Below are 27,920 nucleotides of genomic sequence, written 5' to 3' on the forward strand. Positions count from 1 at the left end.
TATGCATCAACACTCAGTTTGAACCCTCACAATGGAGGCTGCAGCAGCCACTTTATGTGAGTACTGTGACAACATTAAAAAATCATTATTCATTTCTACAGGTTATATGATTTCTCATGCACATCGCATTATTTATTAATTTTAGTCTCTCTTTTATATTTTATTAATTTAATTAAATTTTATGGATGATAGAAACTTTTCATTATGTCAGGGTTGACATTAGTTAAGGTTTCTCTGAAGTATTTTAAAAGCTGCTAATTGATCTGTCACCATACAAGGTGTTTTATTGAAATCTCATAAGAAGACATAATGAGAACAAGCAAAAGCTGTTCTTTAAAATTATATGCAAAGTAGCAATACTATAATTCTTAATTCACAGGTAAACAGTAATTTTCAAGAAAATTGAGTTTTCTTTTATGTAGGACATCAAGGCAGGGATACCAACTTGCATTTTTATTGGTTTCCTTTTACAGAAGAATCTCTCAGAGATGGGTGCTGAATAGGGAAGTTCGAAAATGTGGAACAAATAACGTGGTCAAACAGATTTGAATTAAAGGTAGCTAAGAGGATATATTGATTTAAAAAATGATCTAAAGAAAATAAATTGCTGATGAGAACAACAGGCAGTGATCCACTTTGTAATTTCATGTCATTAACTAATGAAACACTAATGTTATTTTTGTTCCAGACATTAACTATGGGCATAAAAAAATGCTCAGCGGTAATTCAGCATCTGTAAAGATATTCAAAAGCTTTTCTGTTTCCCTCTCCGCAGATGTTATCTACTTTCAGGGTTTTCTGCTTTTAGTTTAATATTCCACCATTTGCAATATTTATTTTGTAGTAATGGATATCTGGTTTTAGTTAAGTGAATTTGGCACTACCAAAGTGCAGCCTTCTTCAATTTCTGTTGTAGTATATGAATATTTTAAAGATCAGTTTGAAGCAAAGAGATATTTTTGAAATAGTTGTAGAAGATTTGAGAATTTGATTAAGTATGGCTCAGAGAACTTACCTTTTACATAAAATAATTGAGCAGGTTTTTAAATGCAGTATATATAAAGTAACCAAAGCTTTAACTTACTTAAACACTTCTAAATCAATGATATTCATCCAAAGACTATTTAAATAATTTACTGAGTCATTTACTAAGGAGATTTAAAAGAGCCTTATTGCACTTACTTTATCTTCTGTAACTATTTAATGCACAGTAACATTTTGTTCCAAATGAATTTTGATATCATAAATTTTTTCATCTATCCAGTACTATTCCTATGGTCTGAGTTGAGCCATTTGCATATGTCTCAAGAATTCTGATTTTTAACTTGTGCAAATATGTGAGTTCTATTGTTGTTAATTAACCAAAAAACACCAGTAGCTATGGTAACAATTCCTTTGGTTATGTCACACTTCTTTTTATGAAGGTTATATGAAGCATCTTGGGAACATGTTTGTGGATGGTCTGTGTGATTGTGTTAGGATTTGCAGGAATTACTGTACAAAAAGTTTGGAAACAATTGCCTTAATATATTAAGAGGTGGATAATGTGACCTCTTGACAAACAATACATCATTTGGTAGACAACCTTTCTTACAGATTATTGGAATTTTGCACTGGTTTCTTTGGAATTTTAACCTCTGTTGACATTGGTTGCAGTCACAGAATTAAAAGTCCTTAAGATTTATATTTACTGATGAAATCTAAGTAGTACAACCTGAAATAATCAACTTCATTTATTTCAAATTACCATCTGTGGAGATAGGTCATTCTTATGCTAAAAAATATTGCATCCAGAATCATGAATTTTCAAACATTTCCAAATAATTTTGCATTAACTTTATCATATGACCTCACAAGCAGCATTAATTTCATTCAAGCATTACGAGAAAAAAGATTAAAGTACAATTAATTGTACAATGCTATTACAAATGATTGTTCTAAACTACTAAGTCACTTCTGTTTTTTCATACAACATTATGTTAAATTTTGAAGTTTTAATATATAAGGAACCACAAGCTGTTATTTGACCAATATGCATGTACTATACATTATATTAAATATAATATTCAGATAATGTTAAGTTTTTTTCATGCAGAATAAGACATGAATCAGGTAGGTGCGATTTACAACCAGATTGGCATACAAATTATTTGGAATTTTAATGCATGTGATCAGTTCAGTCCTCCTCTGAATAAGTAGCAAAACTGATGTGGAATTTTACCAAGGTAGGATATAAGAATAAAAGTAATTTGCCACTAACCACAAGTCAAAATATTGGAGTTTTACTACAATCCAACTTAATTATCTTGGCAATCTTTTATGCATAGAGATATCAGCATACTAATTATCTTGAATAGGAATCTTCCCTTAGTGTCATCAGAGTACCAGTCCTAGATTAAATTCTTTGTAGAACCTTTGAAAAACTGGTAAGACAATTGGTGAGGTTTCTGTCTGACATTATAACTTGTACTAAGTTAATGTCAGAACACCCTTCAAGAGGGCAAACCCCTGCATAATTTCAAGACCTGACAGTATACCTGGCTGTGTACTGAAAACTTATGCCAATCAACTTGCTGGAGTTTTGAAGGACATTTAGAACCTTTCATTGCTGCAACATGAGCTTCCTACCTGCTTCAAAAGGACAGCAACCATATCAGTGCCCAAGAAGAGAAGCTTCAATGGCCATCAACCTGTAGCACTCATGCGTGGCATCATAATGGTTAGCTCAATGTTTTACAGAACAGCAATCACCGATCAGGGTTCAATTCCCCTCACTGTCTATAAGGAGTTTGTGCATTCTCCCTATGACAATGTGGGTCTCCTCTGGGTGCTCCAGCTTCTATCCACGTTCCAAAGACATACGGGTTAGGGTTAGGGTTATTAAGTTATGGGCAAGCAAAGTTGGGACTCCAGCATAATCCTTGGTGTGTGTTGGTCAGTGTTGCAAATGATGCATTTCTCTGCATATTTCAATGATTCATGGTACATATGATAAATAAAGTTTATCACTTTATCTACTATAATGATGTACTTTGAAGGTTGCTTATAGCTAGAATTAACTCCAGCCTGCCCAAGGACCTGGACCCACTGCTATTTGCCTACTTCCATACATATCTACAAAAGATGCAATCTCACTGGCTCTCCAATCTGCATAGGAATACTTAGACCACAGTAAAATATATGTCAGGCCGCTGTTTATTGATTATGGCTTGGTGTTTAATACCATCATCCCCTCAGTGATAATCATCTCCCTCTCCCCCTCCCTCTCCTTCTCCATTCATGACTATGTGGCTAAGGATACCTCAAGCACCATCTCTAACTTCACAGATGACACCACTGTTGTTGGTAAAATGGTAATGAGGAGACATAAAGGAGTGAGACTGTTTGAGTGGTGTCACAACAACCTTGCACTCAGCATCAGCAAGAACAAGGAATTGATGATGGACTTCGGGAAGAAGTTCAGAGAAGACACTGGTGGAGAGGCTGAGCAGCTTTATGCTCCTGGGTGTCAACATCTCTGTCCTGCACGCAACACGTTGACACAATACAGAATAATGCATACCAGCAGCTCTGCTCGGTGTTTGAGGAAATTTTGTATTTCCCCTCAAATAGATGTACAAGGAAAGCATTCTGACCGGTTGCATCACACTCTGTTAATGAGCCTCCAAGGTGTAGGACTGCAAGAGGCTGCAGAGGATTGTAGATTCAACCAGCACTATCATGGGCATCACCCTCCCTAACATCAACAGGCAGCAGCAATCCTTAAGGGGTCTCACCATGTGTCAAGCTGCCCTCTTATTACTATCATCAAGGAGGAGGGACATGACCCTGAAGATGCACACTCAACAATTCAAAGACAGCCTCTTCCTCTCTGCCATCAGATGTTTGAATTTTCCATGAACACTAACTGGAGGGGTTCTTGGGAAACTGAAACATCTGAAGGTAGATAAGTCACCTGGACCAGATGGTGTACACCCCAGGGTTCTGAAAGAGGTGTCTGAAGAGATTGTGGAGGCATCTTTCAAAATCACTAGATTCTGGAATGGTTTGGAAAGACGGCAAAATTGCAAATGTCACCCCACTCTTTAAAAAGGGGAGAGGCAGATGAAAGGAAATAATAGGCCAGTTAGTCTGACCTCAGTGGTTGGGAAGATATTGGATTCGATTATTAAGGAGGAGGTCTCAGAGTACTTGGAGGTACATGATTAAATAGGCCATAGTCAACATGGTTTCCTCAAGAGAAAATCTTGCCTGTCAAATCTGTTGGAATTCTTTGAAGAAATAACAAGCAGGATAGACAAAGTAGAATTGGTTGATGTTGTGTACATGGATTTTCTGAAGGCCTTTGACAAGGTGCCACACATGAGGCTGTTTAACAAGTAATCCACCCATGGTATTACAAGAAAGGTTCTAGCAAGGATAAAACAGTGGCTGATTGAAAGGGGGCAAAGAGTGGGAATAAACGCAGCCTTTTCTGGCTGGCTGCTGGTAACTAGTTGTGTTCCACAAGGGTCTGTGTTGGGACCGATACTTTTTACATTACATATTAATGATTTGGTTGAGGGAATTGTTGGCTTTGCTATAAGGTTTACAGATGATATGAAGTTAGTCATAGGGGCAGCTAGTTTTGAGGAAGTAGAGAGGTTACAGAAGGACATGATTTCATGACAACGATTCTAGGATTGAATGACTTGTCATCTAAAGATCATTTGATGGCTCTGGATGAGTATTCACTGGAATTCAGAACTGAAACATCTTGAATGGTGAAAGGCCTTGGTAGAGTGGATGTGGGGAGGATGTTTCCTATGTTGGGAGAGTCTAAGATCAGAGGCCACAGCCTCAGAACAGAGGAGCATCCATTTAGAATGGAGATGAGGAGGAAATTCTTTGGCCAGAGTGGAGAATCTGTGTAATTCTTTGCCACATGCAGTTGTGGAGTTCAAGTCTTTATGTATATTTAAGGCAAAAGTTGATAGAATTTTGATTGGACAGGGCATGGAGGGATATGGAGAAAAGGCAGAAATGGGGCTGAGAGGAAAATTGGATCAGCCATGATGGAATACTGGAGCAGAATCGATGGGCCAAATGGCCTAATTCTACTCCAATATCTTATGGTCTTATAGATTATTCCACTTTTTTGCACTGTTCTTTTAATTTGCAATTTATGATCATTTTTATGTCTTTGCACTGTATTGCTGCTGCTGCAAAACAACAAATTTAATATCATATAAGACAGTGACAATAAACGTGATTCTTAAACAAGAACTGTGCAGCTATCCAACATGTATAGCATGAAATTGCCTTTAAACATGTTTGGGTATATGATTAATGGTTATCTAAAGAATTGAGAATCATTGTATTAGGGGTATGTCATGTCTCATAAATCGAATGATGTTTTTTGGAAATGTAGCCAAGTCAGTAGATAGAAATGGTGGATATAATTTAAAACTTTATAAAGGCGTTTGTGAAGCTTTTAAGCAAGCTCCTGGGTTAACAAAATTAGCCCACCATCTGGCTTGACATTAGTAAAAGGCAATGGTAAATGGAATGATCTCTTTGGCAAGCACTGTCTAGTGGAATTTTGTTTGTGTCAGTGCCAAGTACCCTATCATTTATACTATTCATAGACATGGCTGAATGTTGCAGTACAGCACAGAAATAAGTCTCTTACACTAACAAATTTGCTCTATATTTTTAACAATAACTATTTAATCTCGTCCTACTGTCCTGTTCACTATTCCTATCTACTAATTGTTCCCATTCTCAAGACACAAATTGCATTATATTAAAATAATAGATCCCTCTTCAATACTATATACTTACCACATAGCATATACTGTATGTATAGTTTCCATTTTAACTCTTCAAATTACTTCAAATTTACATCAACTCCTAACAGTTGTCTGACCAGTGGAAAGACGTTGCAGCTATTTATCTGCTTGCAATCATTTGTAACATGGAGTACCAAATTCAAATTCTCTCCTTCAGCCTCACAAATGAATATAAATCATTATCCTTCTCTATTATTTTTACACATCTTCTATAACTGGGCCCACCAAATAGCACATAATGCAACAAATATGGTCTAAAGTACTGTACTATTTCAGTAACTTCTTGGCGGTTTTCCTTTGTGTACAGCATACACCACCTGGGACTCTTACCTCTGTTTTTCTACTCATTTAAAATTCTAATACACAAGGTGCATTACATTTTCCTGTCCTACCATCTAAGCTACAGTGTTTTACTTCTTTCTGTACAGAACTGTAGTTATGTATCTACTTTCTCCAATAGTTTACTTTGCAATTGTAGGCCAGTTCACCTGATGTCAGTAATTGGAAAAATCGTGAAGTTCATTACCAAGGATGAGGCTTTGGGATACTTGGAGGCACACGACAAAGTATGCCAAAATCAGCATGGTTACATTAAGAGGAAATCTTGCCTGAGAAACATGTTGGAATTCCGTGAGGGAATAACAGACAGAATAGACAAAGAGAATGGTGTTTACTTGGATTTTCAGAAGGCCTTTGACAAGATGTTGCACATGAAGCTCCTTAACAAGATAAGAGCCCATGGCATTTCAGGAAAGATACTAGAATGGATAGAAAATTGGCTGACTGGCAAGAGGCAAAGAGTTGGAATAAAGGGTATCTTTTCTGGTTGGCTGCCAGTGACTAGTGGTGTGCCACCGGGGTCAACGTTGAGACTGGTTCTTTTCTAGTTATAGGTCAATGATTTGGATGAAGGACTTGATGGCTTTTTGGTTAAGTTTGATGACAATACAAAGATATGCAGAGGAACAGGCAGTGTTGAGGAAACAGGGTGTCTGGACAGATTGGGAATTTGGGCAAAAAAGTGGCAGATGAAGTAGAATATTAAAGCAAGAATGTAATGCTGATGGTTTATAAGGCATTGGTCAGACCATTCTCAGAATATTGTGAGCAGTTTTGGGCCCCTTATCAAAGAAAAGATGTGCTGGCATTGAAGAGGTTTCATGAGAATGCTTCCAGGAATGAAAGGTTTAATGTATGAGAAGCGTATGATGGCTCTCGGCCTGTACTCGCTGAAGTTTAAAAGAATGAATGTTTCTTATTGTGGGGAATCCAAGACTAGAAGGCAGAACTTCAGAATAGAGGGCTGTCCATTTAGAACAGAAATGAGAAGGAATTTCTTTAGCCAGCTGGTGGTGAATCGGTGGAATTCATTGCCGTGGATGGTTGTGGAGGCCAAGTCAAAGGTTCAAACATTCAGACATTCAAAGTGCATTTATTTTCAAAGCATGTATACAGAATACAATTCTGAAATTCGTCCTCCCATAGGCAGCCACGAAACAAAGAAACAACATTCAAAGACAACATCAAACACCCAATGCACGAGAAAAGAACAGGTTGCACAAACAGCAAAAAGCAAGCAAACAACACACAGAATTTCAGGCATCAAACAAGGAGTCCAGGAGTATTCAGTTCAGTTCAGTGCTGCATCACTAGCTGACTACAGGCCGCAGAACCAGTCTTTGCTAAAACTGCTCAAAACAAGCAAAAGACAGAGTCATTAAAATCCAGAAACACATCCAACATGAACCTCAAAGTCCCCAAAGCCTCGCTGATCAATCCTTGCAATGTGGAACTCAAGGCTCCACATTTTCCTACTACAGCAGCAAGTGAGAGGGAGGGGAAGACTGGTCATTGGGATCGAATATATTTTGTGCCCCATTTCTAAGAAAAGATGTGCTGGCATTGGAGAGGAGTCAGGCAAGTTCACAAGAATGCTTCCAGGAATGAAAAGGTTAACATGTGATGGCTCTGGGACTGTACCCACTGAAGTTTGGCAGAATGAGTGGGGATCTCATTGAAACCTGCCAAATATTGAAAGGGCAAGATAGAGTGGATGCCGAGGATGTTTCCTATAGTGGGGAAAATAGGATCAGACGGCACAACCTCAGAATAGAGGGATGTCCATTTACAACAGAGGTGAGGAGGAATTTCTTTAGCCAGAGAGTAGTGAATCTGTGGAATTCATTACCACTGATGGCTATGAAGGCCAAGTCATTAGATTGGCCTATAAAGCAGTTTGATAGGTTCTTGCTTAGTCAGGGCACCAAAGGATATAGGGAGAAGGCAGGTTAATGGGGTTGAGAGGGATAATAAATCAACCATGATGGAATGGTGGAGCAGACTTGATGTGCTAGTGGCCTAATCTGCTCCCATGTCTTTTAGCCTTATGTCAGTAACTACTCTAGCCTGTTAGTCTGCACAGATACTGTGTACTTAGCCAAGTATGCTCTGTGGACCAGACACCTTTTGTGGATTCATCCTCTTAAGAATGCCCAGAAAAGAACCCATTAAGGGAACTAGGAAAGCCCAGAGGGGCCATGAAAAATCTAAGGTAAGTAGGATTAAAGAGAATCCCAAGGCATTCTATACGTACTTCAGGTGCAAGAAGATAACTAAGGAGAGGGTAAGACCATTCAAGGATAAGGGGAGGAACATTTGCTTGGATGTGAAGGATGTGGGTGAAGTCATTAATGAGTACTTTACATCAGTATTTACCAAGGAGAAAGATGTGGAGGATAGGGATATTGGTACCAAGAGTATTAATATGCTAGGGCATTTCAAAGTAAAGGAGGAAGAGGTGTTGGGTATCTTAAAGAGTATTAAGGTGGAGAGGTCCCCAGGGCCTGATGGGATATGGTCCAGTTTATTCAGAGAGGCAATTGAAGAGTTTGCTGAGCTTTGGCCAATATTTTTGATTCTCTCTAGCCACATCCAGAAGATTAAGATGCATGGGATCGATGTGAATTAGATGTTTGGATTTCAAAACAGCTTGCCCGTAGAAGACAAAGGCTAGTGTTGGAAGGGACTTATTCTAGCTGGAGGTTTGTCAATATATCTGATCTGCAGGGATCTGTACTGGGGCTGCTGATATTTGTGATGTATATAAATGACCTGGATGAAAATGTTGACGGGTGGCTTAGGAAATTTGTAGATGACACAAAAATTGGTAGTATTGTTGATAGCTTAGAGGACTGGGAAAAAATACTGTGGAATATAGATCGGTTGAAGCTATGGGCTGATTAATAGCAGATGGAGATTAACCCACCAAATGTGAAGTGTTGCATTTTGGTAGGTCAAATGTAAAGAGACAGTACACTGTTAAGGCCCTTAACAGTGTTGGTGAGCAGAAAGAGCATAGCTCCCTGAAAGTGGCTATGCAGGTTGATAGGGTGTTGAAGATGGCATGTGGCATGCTTGTCTTTATTAGTCAAAGCACTGAGTTCAAACGTCAGGAAGCTATGTTCATAAAATTTTAATTTGGCTATAACTGGAGTATTCCATGCAGTTCTGGTCACCCCACTATAAGAAAGATGTCAAAAATTTGGAGAGAGTGCAGAAGAGGTTTAGGCCGCAAGATCATGAAGCATAGGAACAGAACTAGGCCATTTGGCCCATTAGGTCTGATCCACCATTTCGTTATGGCTGATCCAATTTTCCTCTCAGCCCCAATCTGGGTCTTCTCCCCATATCCTTTTATGCCCTGAACAATCAAGAATCTTTTAACCACTTCCTTAAAAATACATAAAGACTTGGCCTCCACAACTGCCTGTGACAAAGAATTCCACAGATTCACCATTCTTTGGCTAAAGAAATTCCTCCTCATCTCCATTCTAAAAGGACACACCTCTATTCTGAGATTGTGTCCTCTTGGTCTTAGACTCTCCCAACAAAGGCAACATCCTCTCCACATCCACTCTATCAAGACCTTTCACCATTCAATAGCTTTGAATGAGGTCATTCCTCATTCTTCTGAATTCTAGTGAATACAGGCTCAGAGCCATCAAACGTTCTTCATATGACAAGCCATTCAATCCCGGAATCATTTCTGTTAATCTCTTTTGAATCCTGTACAATTTCTGCATATCCTTTCTAAGATAAGTGACCCAAAGCTTTTCACGATACTCTAAGTGAGGCTTCTCCAGTGCTTTATAAAGTTTCAGCATTACATCCTTGCTTTTACATTCTAGTCCTCTTGAAATGAATGCTTACATTGCATTTGCCTTCCTCACCACAGACTCAATCACAAGGACTCCCAAGTCACTTTACGCCTCAGATTTCTGTATTTTCTCTCCATTTACATAATATTCAATTATTCCAGTTCTTCGACCAAAGTGCATGACCATACAATTCCTGACACTGTATTCCATCTGGCATTTCTTTGCCCATTATCCTAATCTGTCTAAGTCCTTCTGTAGCCACTCTACCTTCTCAAAGCTCCTTAATCCTCCAGCTACCTTCATATCATCTGCAAACTCTGCAACAAAGCTATCAATTCCATTATCCAAATCACTGACATATAATGTAAAAATAATTGGTCCCAACACAGACCCCTGTGGAACACCACTAATCATCGGGAGCCAACCAGAAGAGGCTCCCGTTATTCCCATTCTTTGTCTCCTGCGAATCAGCTACTGCTTTATCTATGCTAGAATCTTTCCTGTAATACGATGGGCTCATAGCTTGCTAAGCAGCCCCATGTGTGGCACCTTGTCAAAGGCCTTCAGAAAATCCAAGTACACAACATCAACCAATTCTCCTTCATCTGTACTGCTTGTTATTTCTTCAAAGACTTCCAACAGATTTGTCAGGCAAGATTTTCCCTTGAGGAAATCATGCTGATGACGATTGATTTTATCATGTGCCTCCAAGTACCCTGAGGCCTCTTCCTTCATAATTGACACTATATCTTCCCAACCACTGAGGTCAGAATAACTGGCCAAAAATTTCCTTTCTTCTGCTTCTCTCCCTTCTTGAGGAATTGTGTGACATTTGCAATTTTTCGGTCTTCTGGAACCCTTCCAGAATCTAGTGATTCTTGAAAGAGCATTACCAATGCCTTTACAATCTCTTCAGCCACCTCTTTCAGAACCCTGGGGTGTACACCATCTGGTCCAGGTGACTTATCTAACTTTAGACCTTTCAATTTCCCAAGAATTTTCTCTCTAGTAACGTTAGCCATGCACTTAATGACCCCCATTCCTGGAACTTCCACCATAGTGTCTTCCACAGTGAAGACTGATGCAAAATACTTATTCTGTTTGCCCACCACTTCCTTGTCCCTCATTACTACCCCACCAGCATGATTTTCCTGTGGTCTGATATCCACTCTTGCCTCTCTTTTACTCTTTATTTATCTGAGGGAGCTTTTGGTATCCTCTTTAGTATTACTAACTAGCTTACTTTCATATTTCATCTTTACCTTCTTAGTGACATTTATAGTTGTTTTCTGGTGGTTTTTAAAAGCTTCCCAATCCTTCAACTTCACCCTAATTTTTGTTTTATTATATGTCTGCTCTTTGGCTTTTATGTTGACTAGGACTTCTTTTGTTAGCCCTGATTGCATCATCTTTCCTTTAGAATTCTTCTCCCTCTTTGGGATGTATATATCCTGTGCCTTCCAAATTGCTCCCAGAAATTTCAGCCATTGCTGCTCTGCCATCATCCCTGCCAGTGTTCTTTTCCAATCAATTCTGGCCAACTCCTCTCTTGTGCCTCTATAATTTCCTTTACTCCATTGCAATACTGATACATCTGACTTTATCTTCACCTTCTTAAATTTCTGAGTGAATTTTATCATATTATGATTACCCTCCCCTAAGAGTTCTTTTACCTTAAGCTCTTTAATCAATTCCGACTCATTGCACAACACGCTATCCAGAATAGCTGACCCCCAGAGGCTCAACCATGAGCTGCTCTAAAAAGCCATCCCACAGCACTCTAGAAATTCTCCCTCCTGGAATCCAGCACCAACCTGTTTTTCCCAATCTACCTACATATTGAAATTCCCCATGAACGATTGTAAGATTGCCCTTTTGGAACGTGTTTCCCCTCTCCCCTGCACATCCTTACCACTGATCATTTCCACTGAAACAGTAAACACTAAACAAATATTAATCAGAATTTTTAAATCTATAAAATACAATATGTTGATAGAGTAGATACAAAGGGAACATTTTGTTAGGAAACAATGATAACAAGTTATCATATTTAAAATGTTTTAAGAAATTAAGAAGTCTGTAATGGCTTATTTTGTGAGTTTTAGCAAACAGATATGCCTGAGTTTAATGTTTCTTCACATTGCAAGATAGAACAATTACTCAATATTGCTTTGATGCTGTTTTCAAGGGTTAAGATCGGCAGATGTCCAACAAGGTATTATAAATTTGAGGCTTTTAATATTACTTATGTTCTAAATGTTATTAAACAAGCTATATGGTAGTTGCAGACAAAACACAGAAACAAACATAATTTCACCTTGCCCATCTCCACTCTTTCTCTTATTTTTTCTCAAATTCTCTATATTCAATTCAGGAGATTGGTTGATAGTCAGTCCTCACTGCAAGCTCACTTTTTCCTGGAGCTATCTTGACTACAATTCTGCAACCCAACTCCCTAGAAGGAGTCCATTTTGTTCTCCCAGCTTCTCCAGCTTTTTTACTAAATTAGTAACTTGCTTTATCATTGTCATGTGTAGCAAGGTACAATGGGAAACCCATCTTGCATACTGTCCATACTGATCAATTACAACAGCGCATGGTAAAACAATAACGGAGTAGAGAATAGAGTGTTACAGTGCAGAGAAATTACAGGTAAACAATCAGGTGCAAGGTCACAATGAGGGAGATTGTGAAATCAAAAGTCCACTTTATTATACTAAGAAAACACACAATATCTTATAACAGCAAGAAAGAAGGTGCCTTTGAACCTGGATGTACATGCTTTCTATTATAGATATTCTGACAACCTCACGTTTTATACTAATGTTCCCAATATGCAGGCCTTCATGATTTGCTTGTACAGTATTTCTCTTCTTATGTCTCTCTATGCATCTTGTCCACACCTTCCAATCTCACTGGCTTCTATATTCCATAATTTTCATAAAATGAAATGTCCCAAATTGACACTTCCTCCATTTCCCACCCCTTTTAGTGTGCCAAAGGGGTTGTTCTTTTCTTGACAGTCTGATCCACTCTTTCATTTTCACCAACAGCCTCTCTTCTTTCCATCCATCTGGGGGAGATGAAAGCATTTCCATTTTTTTGTCATGCAGGAATCTACTTCTCAAAGGTTCAAAAGTTCAAAGGTTCATTTATTATCAAAGCATGTATCCATATTCAACTCAAAATCTCTATTCTCCCAGATAGCCATGAAGCAAAGAAAGAGCATGAAAGTCCTTCAAAGAGAAACATCAACCCCCTCCACCCCATACAAAAAAGAGCGGCCTCCCGATCATCAAACCCCACCAAAATCCTCTCCCCTGCACAAGATGAAATGGGCACAACGACCCCCAAAAGACACCTGCTGTTTGTGCATAGGAGGGGGTGCTGGGGGGCAGGGTCGGCTTTGGGGTTCCTACATTTAACTGTCATACATTCTTTGGGGTACTCCTCTGTTTTTGTGGATGTTTGCAAAGAAAAAGAATTTCAGGATGCATATTATATTTATTTCTCTGTCATTAAATCTACCTATTGAAAAAAACAACCCCTCCCTACACAAAAAACTAACAAAACAGAACAGAACATCAACCCCAAAACACCTTCCCTTCACAGGATAAAACAGAGAAGGAATGGGTGATAAAAAAAACACAGAATATAAAAAACCGTAAGTCTGAAAAAGTCTACTTTCCTACACAATGAGGAAACTAACCATAGAGTTAGTGACAATTTTGCAGGAAACCTCTATTCATCTAGTAATGGTGACCATGACCTTTCTATCAATTTGACTCTCTGTCCCACTCCTTTCTGCACTATCTTTCACCCCCCCCTCGTAAATTTGAGGAACAGAAGCTTATCCTTTGACAGCTTTAAAGTCTCAACAATAAATTCAATAATATCAGACAATTAGCCTTTCCAGTTTTATGTTCTGCATTTCCAGTATTCAGCTTTATTCCTTTTTAAGATATTTTAAGATTTCCTTGTTTACAATCTCTCCAGACAGACTCCACTAACCTTCATTTAATAACTTATATGCTCTTGTATTAAATTTCTTCATTATTGTTCCAAAGTATAAGACATTGGCCACGACTGTACCATTAAACTGTCTTGTGTCACCTGTCATTCATTCCAAATTGAGGAAGAGGGTTGAAAGGGGAAGCAATTGTACCTGCAAACAGTGGATGGGGTGAATTGTTTACTCCTATGATAAAGAATGACTATAGCCAAAGGTAAATATGGTAAGTGCCTGAAAAGATGATGTTCAGAAAGCCATCCTGCTGAAGTAGTTTGATTCAGAGAACTAATTAAGACAGAACCAACCTTTTACAAATATTATGATCAACAACAAACGGACAAGAGGAACAATTTTCCATCAGTACTCTTCTTTAATTAGTTTCTGAACAGCTTAATATTGCAGGAGGATTTGCTTCTTCAGAAAGCTGTTAAGGATAGACATGGTTCATTCAGATATGCATTTAATGTACTCGAGGAAGTGGCTCTACTTATACTGCCTGTAGCGATAGATGATTTGCAAAGTACTTTGAACATTAGGTCAATTCCTACATATTGAAGGGTAGCTAATGTGACTCCACTATTTACCAAAGAAGGGAGAGAGAGAAAAAAGAGGGAACTATGCACTAGCTCACCTGACATCAGTAGTGGAAAAATCCAGAGTCCATTATTAACATGTAATCAAAGAACATTTGGAAAGCAGTAACATGATCAGTCAATATCAGCATGGATATACTAAAGGGAAATCATGCCTGACTATTTACCAGAATTGTATGGGGACGTATCTAGTGGAATGGACCAACAAATATATATGTGTTATCGCTATACTTGCGGACTTGTGAGCAAAATTAAAATCCCATGGTATTGGGAATTACGCACTGACATGGATAAACAACTGGACAGGAAACTCGGGTACTCCAGTGTTCATGGCTCGGGCCACACTTATTCACAATGCATATCGTTAATTTTGATAAGAGAATTAAATGTAATATCCTCAGTATTGAGAACGTCACAAAGCATGGTAGTGTGTGAGTTGTGAGGAAGAGGACTAGTGAGTCCTCTATGATTTGGACTGATTGGGCCATTGGGTAATTTCATGCAGATGCACTATAATGTGGGGTTAAGCACCTTGATGCAACACCAGAAAGGCAGATTATTACCTGAGTGGTGATCAGCTAAGAAAGGGGGAGGGAGGTGTGACGATTGTATTACTTCTATATGGCAGCTGACCCTTAGATTCTTGGCTCTTCCTTCATGCTCTTGTACAGCAGTTGACAAGACCATGCGTACAGTTGAAGCAGGCAAATGGCATGTTGGCCTTCATAGCAAAAGTATTTGAGTACAGTAGCCAGCAGAATTATCTTACTGTGGGCCTTGTTCAGACCATAGCCTGAATATTGCTTGTTCTGAAAAGAGTGACCAGACCCATTCGTTGGACAATAGGTCAGAAGATGATTACATATGATGAAATGTTATGATGACTTAAGATAATTGAGCTGATATTCATGGAGTTTAGAAGAAAAGGAGATATCCTCATTGAAACTTAAGAAATCCTGATGAGCCTGGACAGACAAGATGCAGAAAGAATGTTCCCTATGTTTACTGCCTACTGATGCAGAATTTTTTTCATTGAAAAAGTAGTGAACCTGCAGAATTGCCACCACAGAAGGCAGTTAAGGCCAAATCATGAAATATATTCTTAAATATATTGAAGAAGTACATAGTAATAAAAGCTTAAATGATCAAGGGATATAGGAGCAGGAAAAACAGCCATAAACATGAGAAATTCTGCAGATGCTGGGAATGCAAAGGAACACACAGAAAATACTGGAGGGTTTGGCTGTTTGGATTCAGAACTGGCTTGTGAATAGGAGACAGAGCGGAGTGGCTGAAGGGACTTATTCAAACTGGAGGTCAGTGATTATTAGTGTTCCGCAGGGAACTGTGCTGGGACCTCTGCTGTTCATGGTGTATATAAACGACCTGAACTAAAATGTAGATGGGTAGGCTAGTAAATTTGTGGATGATACTAAGATTGGTGGATGTGTGGATAGTGCAGAAGACAATGTGATATAGATCAGTTGAAGATATAGACAGAGAAATCTCAGAAGGAGTTTAACACTGATAAATGTGAGGTGCTGCTCCTTGGTAGGGCAAATGCAAAGAGAGGGTACACTGCTAAGTGTAAGACCCTTAAGAACGTTGCTGAGCAGAGAGATCGTGGGGTCCAAGTTCATAGCTCCTTGAAAGTGGTGACACACATTGTTAGGGTGGTTAGGAAGGCTTAAAAAGTGCGTCTTTCGTTAGTCAAGGCATTGAGTTCAAAAGAGGTTCTGTTACAACTTTATAAAACCCTGGTTAAACCACATCTGGAGTACTGTATACAGTTCTGGTCGCCCCTCTACAAGAAGCATGTTGAAGCTTTGCAGAGGGTGCAGAAGGATTTACCAGGATGCACCTAGTTTAGAGGCCATGTGCTTTAATGAAAGGCTGGACAAATTAGGTTGCTTTCTCTGGAGCTGTGGAGGCTGAGGGGAGATCTGATAGATGTTTATAAGATTATGAGAGGCATAGATAGGGTAGGCAGGGGTTATCTTTTTCCTAGGGTTGAAATGTCTAATACCAGAGGGCATGCATTGAAGGTGAGAGAGGTAGGTTCAAAGGGGATGTGAGGGATAAGGTTTTACTCAGAAAGTGGTGGATGCCTGGAATGCACTGCCTGGCATGATGGTGGAGGTAAGTACTTGGGAGGCTTTTATTTGTTTAATTTAGTTTAGGAGGTTAGGAGGATAAACCAGTGAATTGTTTGTTATGGTCTCCCCTCTCACTATGAACCGGAGCCATCTCTTTCCCCCTTATTAGGGAGAGAGAGAGCCTGTGGTATGTAAAATACCGGGGGAACAAGTAGTTTTGGGGGTAAGTGCATGTCTGTGTCTTTGCTCGCGCTTGAGTGCTCGGTGGCGGTGCCGATGCTTTTTTTTTGCTGTTGGGGAGGAGGGACTGTTGCTCGCTGCCACTTATGTGCGGGGGGGGGAGCTTGGGGGGACTTTGGGGTTCCAACACATGCTTCTCCAGCTTGTATCTCAAATGTCATTTCTCTGACATTAAATTGGACCTTTGATTTATGTATTTATTGAGATACAGCACAGAATAGGCCCTTCCAGCCCTTCAAACCACACCAGCCAACGAACCCCAATTTAACCCTCGCCTAATCACAGGGCAATTTACAATGATGAATTAAGCTACCAACTCTTATGTCTTTGGACTGTAGGAGGAAACCAGTGTACCTGGAGGAAACCCACACAATCATGGGGAGAACGTACATACAGACAGCGCTCAGAATTGAACCCGAGTCACTGGTACTATAAAGTGTTGTGCTGACCATTACGCTGCCATGCTACCCCAGTAGATATTTTAAGAGGTGTTTACATTGGTGCATGAATATGAGGAAAACGGAGACAGATGGACATTGTGTAGGTATGATGTATTAGTTCTTGGGTGTTTTTGATTTACCTTTTAGCTGGTTCAGCACAAGATTGTGGGACGAAGGAACTGTTCCTGTGCTGTACTGTGCTTTGTTCCATGTAGCTCAGCAGGTCACACAGAATCTATGGAAATGAATAAACATTCGGCGATTTGGCCGAGATCCTTCTTCAGAATCATCAGGCCTGAAACGTTGACTGTTTATTCATTTCCATTGATGCTGCCTGACCTGCAGATGAACTGCCATGTTCATATTGAATGGCAGAGTTGGCTCAAAGGGTCGAATAGCCAGATTCTATCCAATTTTCAATGTTCTGTGCAACCTTGTTTTTATATACAAAAATACAGCCAACCACATGAAAAGTTTGCACTATATCCTAATTTTCTCTTGTTGATTTTTGCGGTAAAAACAATTACAGTGGATGGATATTGCAAGGTTACTTCTGGTATATCTGTACATTAATTACAGCACCTACCAGTTAACCAAACTGCTATTTCCAACAAATACTGACACATTGTGATGGCTCACTCCATAGATGCTGCTAGATTTGTTGGATATTTCCTCAGCTGCATTGTTCAAAATGTGTATTACAGAATGAATTGTGTTTCCCTACACTGGAAAACCCAAAATCAGAAAGACTATTTTCTAGAAAATCCCATTATAGAAGACACCTATTTGTTTTTGGGCTTCTACTCTCGATCACTGAAGCCAATAAAAACTTGAGGAAGAGCATCATATCTCCCATGTGTTTCAGACTTAAATTCAACAACATCAGGTGAACCAGCTCTTTCACTTTTCTAAGACTCAAAATTCTGATGAAAAGTTAGCAACTTGCAATAATAACTCTATTGCTCGTTCCACAGATGCTGCCTGATTTGTTGTCAGATTTCCAACACATACTCATGGTTACAGCTTTGTTTTTTTCCCCTCTTTTTTCACTTCCCATCTCTGTTTTCCTTCTTTTAATCCTTTTTACAGCTCTTCGAGATAGGCCACCTATGATTTATAAACCTTCCTAACTCTCTCAATTGGCACCTCTATCATTTCCACCTAAGTCCTTTGGTCTTCACCTATCTTTGCATTCCTTTTTTTTCTTTTCAATCCTCCCTATTTTCTGGAGTGTCAAACATATTTAATTTCTAACCTATCTCATTCTGATGATGTCATTGACTTGTAAAAGTAACTGTTCCTCTCTTCTCAAATGCTGCCTGGCCAAGCTGAGTATTTCCAGCATTCTCTCTTTTCATTTCAGCTTTCTAGTATCTCCAGAGTTGCTTTAAAAATACCCCCCTCCAAAATTAGCTTTACAGCAACAAATACAACATTGGTATTTATTAATAATTGAGAATAATTGCTTAGGAGCCTAGAATACACACAAGATTCAGGGCAAATTCAATTCAACCATTTACCACACATCAACTGATTTATAATGATCAGAAAATGACAGAAACAGTTGTCAACTGCGCTTTCAAATGCCACTTAGTTATAAATAACATGCTAACCAGTGCTCGGTTTAGTTCTGCCAATTTCACCCAGCTCTAGATTCTCACTGCTAAAATGAATACCGCACTGCAATTTTAGAGATAAAGTGAAAGGTGACATCAAGACTTTTAAAAGTGAAGTAGAAAAATAAAGATTTGCTATGGCTGTTGGAACGTAAATCACCTCTGCCCCAGGATTGTTTCTGAATTTCCTCAAGGAATCATCTTTAGGTCCGGCTACATTCAACTATTGTATTACAGATTTTTCTTAATTCACAAGGCCAGAAGAAACACTAATCAATTATTTAATATTCAGCCCACTGACAATTTACAAGGTAATGAGACAATCTGTACACATAAATAAGTCTGGGTGAAAATATTCGCATTATTGCCATACAATTGCCACACAATATGAACATGCAGAAACCTATGATAGTAACATAGGACTGCAATTTTTGTCTTCCAGGCTATCAATATCCTGAGTATCTCCATTGATCAGAAACTCAAATCAAATATTATGTCTGCCAAAGCATGGTAGCAATTGAATCTTCTGTTTCTAGTGTTTCACAAACTGTCCTTCCAAGTCTTCTTTGCTATCGAGAAAACACAGGTCAGGAGTGTGAAGGAGTATTCCCCAGTCCTTTAAATGGGTGCATTTGTAACAAAATTTAAAAGTTGTGACAATACAGATCAAGGCACGTGTTCAGTTGTTTATTCACAGATTTAAATACACTCTCCCTTCAGCAGCAGCACACTGGTATATTTAATACACTTTTCTCTTGGGCAGTCATTCAGGATATCAATGATTTACTTCCAATCAGTACTGAAGTGTCCAATAAGGACAACATGGCAACCGCAGATATTTCCACATGTGGGCAAAGTGATCATTTTTAGGGTGGGTGGGTCTACCAAATTTTTCCCTGAGAAGGTACTAGCAAGTGAAGAGTGGAAAATATTTAAGATGTGACTTCTGGCCCATAACTGAAATTGAAATTTGTTTATTATTGTCACATGTACTGAGATACAGTGAAAAGCTTGTCTTGCATACACTGCATTGAGGTAGAACAAGGAAAAAAACCAATGTGGAATATAGTGTAACAGCTACAGAGAAAATGCAGTATGGGTAAACAATAACGTGTAGGATTATCGTGAGGTAGATCGTATGGTCAAAGGTTCATCATATTCTACTAGGGCACCATTTAATAGTCTTAAATCAGTGGGTAACAGTTGTGCTGGTGGTATGTGCTTTCAGGCCATCTGCCCGATGGAAGGGGAGGGAAGAGAGGATGTCATGGATGTGTGGGGTCATTTAATTATGCTGGTTGCTTCACCAAGGCAGCAAGAGGCAGAGCTTCTAGAGTGGAGCTGCTTTCCATGATGTGCTGAGGTGAGTCCATAATTCTTTGTAGTTTCATGTGGTCATAGGCAGAGCAATTGCCATACCAAACCATTAGGCATGTGGATAGGATTTTTATATGATGCATATATAAAAATTGATAAGGGTCATTGGGGATGTGCCATAACAGCTGAAGGTAGAAAAGGAACATTTGGAATGCTATAGAGAAACTGGGGTATGCATCAGGAGCACTCACGGTCCCTCAGTAAGTGACATGCTATATCTACTATAAATGAATTTATTGCAGCAACCCACCAAGATTTCTTCATTCGATCTCCCAAACTGCAACCTACACATATAATCCAGATAAAACCAACAAATGAATAGGAACAATATCATCTATAAGATTATTATCATGTCATATATTATCCTGACTTTCATGTGTATCACCGTTCTTCTATTCTGGATCAAAATTCTTTTAAACATGGCCTACCAGTATTGTGGGAACACCTTCACCATAGAATTGCAGGGATTCAATAAAACAGACAAACATCACCTTCTTGGGGCATTTGGGCAATTAGTGCCACTGCAACCAACATACTGTAAATGAGAAAAAAAAATCAAATGTAACTTCAATTTCTTCCAATGTACAGATCTTAACAGCTGATCCACAGAAAGTAATGTGACATTTAGCAATTGCCAATAAACACAATGAGTAAGCTACCTTGGAGAACATACTTACATGAGAATGCATTGCCGGCTTCAGTTAATACAAAGAAGAAAATGTATGCACTTTATTTTGGAAGTCAAGTACCATTACCTACAGCAGAGGCCTGGGCAATCATTGTAGGAAAAATAAACAAAAATTTTAAAGCCATTAGAAAGGCAGCAAATGGCATGAAATATATTGATAGTTTCAAAAGGTTAAACTAACTTTCAGCCTTAACTTGCTACTATTTTCAAGAAAACCCAATTTCCCTTCATCAACTAATTCATACACAGTGGCTTTATAAATAATTTTATATATAAAAATACATACCTGCTAAAATAGATCAATTACTGTAATAGTATTCCTTCTCTGCGAACTTAAGTGCCTTCATGAATAAACTGTGCACTTCTTTTCCTACTTGTCTCTTTTTACTATCATAACCTTCTTTTTTGCCTCACTCCCTCACACTAATTGTACTTGTCCCCTATTTACCAGCAGTTAAGAAGTCTTAAAAGAGCAGGTGGGATTGTACACCCACCTGCTACCCAGAAAATGGATTTAGATAGAAGCCATTTTGAAAGAGTTAAAGATTAGGAGTAAGAATATTTGATTAAGGCAGAGATCTGCATGCAGTTCAGAGATTTGTGGGAACAGCAGAGCCATTTAAACAATATCAAGATTGTCTGAATTGAAAATTGTCAATAGAGTCCAACTGAGAAATGTTTTCTGGAGCTCATTCAGGTCTGTTTCTAGTGCTGTATGTGTATTATTCAACAAGGCAAAACCACAGTAGCAATTTAATTCTGGAAGATTAAGTAAATGGAGATGGCAGTGACAGAGAATAAGACACTCGCCTACCCATCCAGTACAGGCAGACATGGTACAGAAGTCTGTGACAGTCCTAGATAAGGCAGCCTTTCAGCTGTGCCATCTGATGTGAAACGTTTAACTATTTGTCTTCCTCGGCAAACATATTTTTAACTTAAATTATACTATTCAAGGCTAACTAAAAATGTAGTCTCACTTAATTTAGTCATGATTCTGGCTCTGATTTCCTTGTTAACTGTTCTTTCTGGAACTAAAGGTGAGCGATTTGTGAAACTAGGGCATCTGCTTATGGGGAAAAGAGGGGCAAGGTCAAACTATAACTAATGTGTGGCCTTCAGAAATTACCATTTAAAACATGGAGGCATTTTAAACTAGTGTTATTTTGTGATAAATGTAGATAAATATTCAGGAGCTTTATCTGGGTACTTGTTCCACTTTATTGTTTTACTAAAACAATCTGATGGCCGAATCGCATATACAATATTGTTACGTTGACCTTCTCAATACTAGAAACCTAGATATTTCAGAGGTAGTGTGAACCAAATGGTACGCAAATGTTGCATGGGCGAAGAGACTCTATTTTCATTGGTACCATTTTTTCCCATCAGGATGTAGAGGCAACATGACCCCCTAATATGTTGCCCCTACAACACCTGACATGAACATGACCCGAGAGAACACACAGCCCAGTAATTAACTTGTTAATGTCGATCTAAATTAACGTGAATCAATTTACAGGTAGCAAGTTGCCTTTCACTGGTATCACTGGTCTGAATTTTTATGAGAACCTCGAACCTAAAATGGTATGTTTCACGCCATTCTTTTCTGTGGTCACCGTGCAAGTTACTCTTCAGCGATCTGTAATGATTAACAATACCAGCTTCACACGCTTAGCTGGATTATTTTTCAGCTATATAATTCTGCCCTATTTCCTTGTTATCTTTCCGTTGCCATTTTCATTATCACTATCACGGAAATGTTGTCAAAAGCAATGGATGTATGCAAACCTCACGGTCATTATTAAGGCTATTTGTAATCAATGTGTGGCCAGCAGGTAGACGAAACACAGCAGTCGCTACTACAGCTTTGACATTCCTGTATTTCAGCTGGAGACAATTAAGATCCAAAGTTATTTTATTCTTTGGTAGAATTCCCAACTAGTCCACGCGTTATTGTACAAATATAACTGAAATCTACGCCATTCAACTTTCCGTATTCTGTGGTTCAACTTTTCACCTCTGACCCGTAGTATCTTGGTAACAGCAACAATGCTTACAACGCCCATCAGTAAGATAATTGAAATATATTGAAATATTTTCACAAATAAAAAGAATCATTAAATGAACACCAGAGATTATAAAGCGCAGTGAAAAGCAGGGATCAAGACCCGTGCAACTTCCGATGAGATAAGCTACGGACTTCGGTGTTCTCTGGAAGTAATCTATGTATTTAGTTCTTTGACGGACTGCAAGTGCACCGATGCGTTGATGGGGAAAGATGAGATACTTAGCTAACACTAGAAAATGTTTTCACATTGGGATGCCTGTGACCATTTGGTTTCCGTATTGCACAACAAGAGAGGAGGACAATCTTGCCACGTAACATCAAAATCCAACATGCCTGTCAGTTTGAAGAAGTAATGGTTGAGCACGGAAAAGGGCGTTTACGTTTATTTTGGACGCGATTCGATTTACTTTTCACTTTCACACTCAGTGAAAAGTGGTATTATTAAAAGTAATTGCCCTTATATTGGGTTGGAGTTCCGGTGTATCTATCCAACAATTACATTTTCCGCTATCAGCTATCAATCTCGGTCTGCGTTTCCCTCCATCTCAATAATTCCAGTGTTCAATATTACTTCAGATTTTATTGCAAAATTGCTTTTAATTATAACGTTCTTACACTTACATGCAACTCAGTAGAAAGCGAAGTTGGAGAAATGTTGGAGTTACACAATAAGTATTTTGAAGTTGTGCTTCGTCAACTGTCTTGCCAATTTTATTGCAATTTTGTTTCCTATTTTTAATTTTGTGCTCCTTGTAGACATGCTTAACCTATGTTTGTGTTTTAAAAATAATCCTAATTCCCTGCCTGGAGAAGTCAACTTTCCCTTAATGTGTTGCGCAGCATCAATTTCAACTACAACATATGCCTCATTGTGATCCTTTAGAATAGGCGGGCACACATTGTAATGATTAGACAAAATAAAGCCTTGGTATACTTGGTATACAACGTGTGTACAAAGCTATTAAATTGTATTCGGCAGTTTTTTACATGGAAATACATTATGAGTTATTATAAAGTAGTTTGGTAGCGTCGGAATTCTCTCTTCAAGACATATCCTTAATACTAAAACATACCGTTTGAATGAACACTATTACCTTTAAAATCATATGTATCGACCGGCAATTTAGATTGTTTTCAGCTGCATTCGTTTTATTTATAAGTTAGATGTGAGTTAAAACTTATGCTTTCTTACGTGCATTTACTGCCTGGCCTAGCTGCCGATCCAAGTCATTTAATACCCCGATTGTCCTTCAGTTTAGCACTTGTCTGTGTTTTTGAGCTATGCTGACAGTAATATTTACTTCGTAGTTTTTACGAATTATAAATGGTTAACAACATGAGACTTGAATATTTCGAGCCATTTATTTCTGCTAATAGTCGCAATCGCATTTGCACTATCCCCGGCAAAATACTAAACTTTGCTGCGTGTTACTGTGTTGAGAAAAAACAGAAAAAACAAAGGATTTTTGTCTAGTTAACCCATGGTAGTGCAAGAGCCGCTTCATTTTTTGTTGCTACTAACCACTTAGAAGTTGTACAATTAAAACTTTGGATGTAGCATTTTTTGGGCATTTTTGCATGAAACAAATGTATTTAATCATATATCAACCATATGGATGGGACTCTCTGTCACTATTAATAAAATTCCATCTCGCTGCATCAGTTCCTTTGAATAACTTCAAGTAGAACATTATATTCGGTAAACAATCGGCGTACTTGCACCAAAGAGAACATGACCGAATCTGATATTTCTGTTTTATTAACGACAAATTGAAGATCGGAACATTTGGAATAAGATTAATAATTGGCACTATTTTCACATCCTGTGTGCGCTCACGTTTCAAGACGACTGTACACATAAAAGTTTAGCATGCACAAATATTACTATCTAACGTGCTGCAGTTGAGGCAGAAATACAGCAAGTTTTCTAAAAACGTTCCTCCCCCCCCCCGACTGTCTGAATAGAAATATAGTGTTTTGCGTAAGTGCGTTATTATTTATTAGATGCAATCGAATACTATCTCCTTCAGCGTTTATGTTCCATCCCAATACTGCTATCCAACATATAAACACTTCTTCAAATCGCAATTTGTAACTTTATGCATCAAGTTTCATCTCCATGAACCACGATATCTAGCTTCAATGGTAGATTTATTCTGGAGTTCTCGAAGTTAGGTTCTTGGACTTGGTTGCTAAAGGTCTCACGATATTTACTATTTTGCCTACGACTTTTCCCCTTAGTCTTTGTAGAATTCGTATAATACCAGATCTGTGGTTTTCTAGTCCTATCCATTTTGACCGAACTATTTGTCGTCTTTCCGAAATACATTGTTACAAATTTACTCCGGGAAGAAAAAAAAATTCCTTCTATGAATATCCCTAAGTTGCTACAAGTTTTTTTGCATATTGATTTCTGAATCATTAATATTATCCCCAAAATCATCGCCACGGACACATTCTGTATTACCAAAGACTTCTGTACCGAATACGTGGTATTTCGATTTCTTCAGCTCTGAGGCACGTTTGTTACAAGGTTAATGGTTCAAACAAGCTAGGTACTTTGCAGTAATATTTCATCTGTCTTAATTAGTATCTTCTTTGAATCAAATGTCCGACGAAGGGTACAATAGTCCTAAACAAAGACCTTATAGAGCAACATGTCCAAATTTTATTATAAGGTTATATATCGATGCAGTATACGAATGTGTCCAGCAATCTTATTTTCAGAATTCAAACGCACAAAATGATCTTGCAGCTTTACAATTTCTCACTGAAATGCACTGTTAGCAGGACGCTTCAAGAGCTAAATTGTTACCCTTTAAATGTGCACTGTTTTCCATGTCGGTATTCCACTTGGCAGAAAACTCCCGCAATGGAGAATTATAATGATTAAAATAATATTTCGGCCATCTATTACTCTCACATGTGGAGTGTAGTATTCTGCGGTACTTCATTTGTTTTCAGGATTGTGCTGGTGAAACAGCAGAACATACTATACTTTAAGAAGCAGTATCTCACTAAAACGTGTGTTAGTAAAGAGTTAATAGATAAAGACTGAGAACAGAATGCACTTCATGCGGTGAAAATCAGATTTTATTTAGTATGAATATAGTAATCTTTTAACAACTAATAGTCTTTTAAGTTCACACAGTGTAACAAATTTGTCTCAATAAATTAAGCTTAACAATGCAATTTTAACCCATCGCCAGATTAAATAAGTATTAAATTTCCTTCAGGATAGCGTCTCTTTAATGAAATTGCGTCTTCCATGCATAAAGATTGCGACTGGTACACCTTTTTAAAATACCATCTTAATGTGTGTATTTCCAGTCTTGAGATTAATAGTAAGAGTGTGCGCATATGTGCGAGCCAGGAAGAGTTCTGGAATAATACTCCAGAGCGAAGCAGAGAGACCTGCATTTCCTTGCACTTTGAACATCCCGATGTCATCTGGTCTCCGACTGTAATTAAATTCTCAAATTTGGAGAGACAACATGCTTTCAAATTCAAATTTACTTAACTCTGATGGACTTCACAGTTAATGACTTATAGTCAAGTCTACAATGTTATACATATGGCAGTCCTGATACCCACAACGTAACGTCCTTACATGGCGCGGAAATACAGCGAAGGCAGTGGAAGATTTCTCTGATGTTCTGCAAAGTAAATTATTGTTAGACGGTTTCGAGAACGGTTAAGTATTGATTTTATTTCGAATTAGCCCCCTCAGGTAAAGGTGAGCACACTCATCAATAAAACAGCAAGGGTGGTCGAAATTAGAACATTCAGAGGAAAAGTGGAAAGTTGATAAATTGGTCTTCAACTTTTGAGTCACATACACGAGTTTTCAAAGCCAGCCTTGCAGACGGATTAATGCGGACCCTTTGTTATTATTTTATGGGGCATGAGATTGGAAATGTATGCAGTGCAGAAACAGGCTGATGGGCATAAATCAAAGACTGATTTCTAGTCACATCACCCCTTTAAAACGCCTGGAAAGCCTTTCGAGTCGAAAGGGAAAGAAAATAGTATTTAATTCCACATACAGACATAGACACATAGTTTAAATGAATCTCCAGATCCTCATGAAATGAAGCACGTATGACATTAAAAAAAACAATAAACACACAGTTTATCTGTAAATAGAAAGTAATGTGAGCGAAAACTGTACACAGCAATATAAAAATTGTATTTTCATAACTCCGGCTTTTAATTCATGAGTTCGAACATAGCGTGCATCGCGAGCAACACATAATCTAAGCAGTTTTACTTACTGCAAGAGTAGAATTACTCAAACTAATCCGCAAACACCAAGGAGATACACAGCGTTTATTTCAAAATAAAATTAGTGCGATGGGTAACAAGAAATAAACTGAAAAATATAAACAGTAGCGTTCCACTACTATAATTCTTGCATTAAAACGCGCAGAAAACACACCGGAATCATAGTCAATTGTTTCCTGACAGCACCTAACTCAAATAGGAGATGGAGACTTGTTTGTTTTTATTATTTTCTCATATAAAAATATATCAATGTGCACGTTCCTACCGTGAGTTTTAAATGCTGAAAACATGCACAGATCTCTGCCAAATTTTCCTATCATTACAGTTGGGTTACTCTCTCCTCAGGTGTATCAGGCTGGCGCTCTGAGATAAATAGCAAATCCTTCAAACCCTACAAGTTTGCCGCGTGGATCTGCTTGGGGCTTTCTCTCTCTCTCTCTCTCTCCCCACCCCACCCCCCCTCTCTCTTTTAAACACACACACACACACACACACACACACACACACACACACAC

At 38.4% G+C, this 27,920-nt stretch overlaps 1 long non-coding RNA gene across 7 annotated transcripts in view; it reads right to left on the bottom strand.

Moving 5' to 3' along the window:
* Window positions 1-27,825, bottom strand: part of LOC132402828 (uncharacterized) — a 238,734-nt gene extending 210,909 nt beyond the window's left edge. For 3 of the 7 annotated variants that reach the window (XR_009515091.1, XR_009515089.1, XR_009515093.1), the window contains exons 1-2: window positions 21,337-27,825; window positions 20,791-20,897 (exon numbers count right to left, since the gene is read on the bottom strand). This is a non-coding gene — a long non-coding RNA (uncharacterized LOC132402828). Of the gene's footprint in view, window positions 1-12,673; window positions 13,062-14,432; window positions 19,555-20,790; window positions 20,898-21,336 lie in introns of those variants that run through there. The other 4 variants (XR_009515092.1, XR_009515090.1, XR_009515095.1 and 1 more) reach the window with 4 other exon arrangements.
* Window positions 27,826-27,920: the final 95 nt, after the last annotated feature.

This window comes from Hypanus sabinus, chromosome 12, assembly GCF_030144855.1.
Source record: "Hypanus sabinus isolate sHypSab1 chromosome 12, sHypSab1.hap1, whole genome shotgun sequence".
NCBI lineage: Eukaryota > Metazoa > Chordata > Chondrichthyes > Myliobatiformes > Dasyatidae > Hypanus > Hypanus sabinus.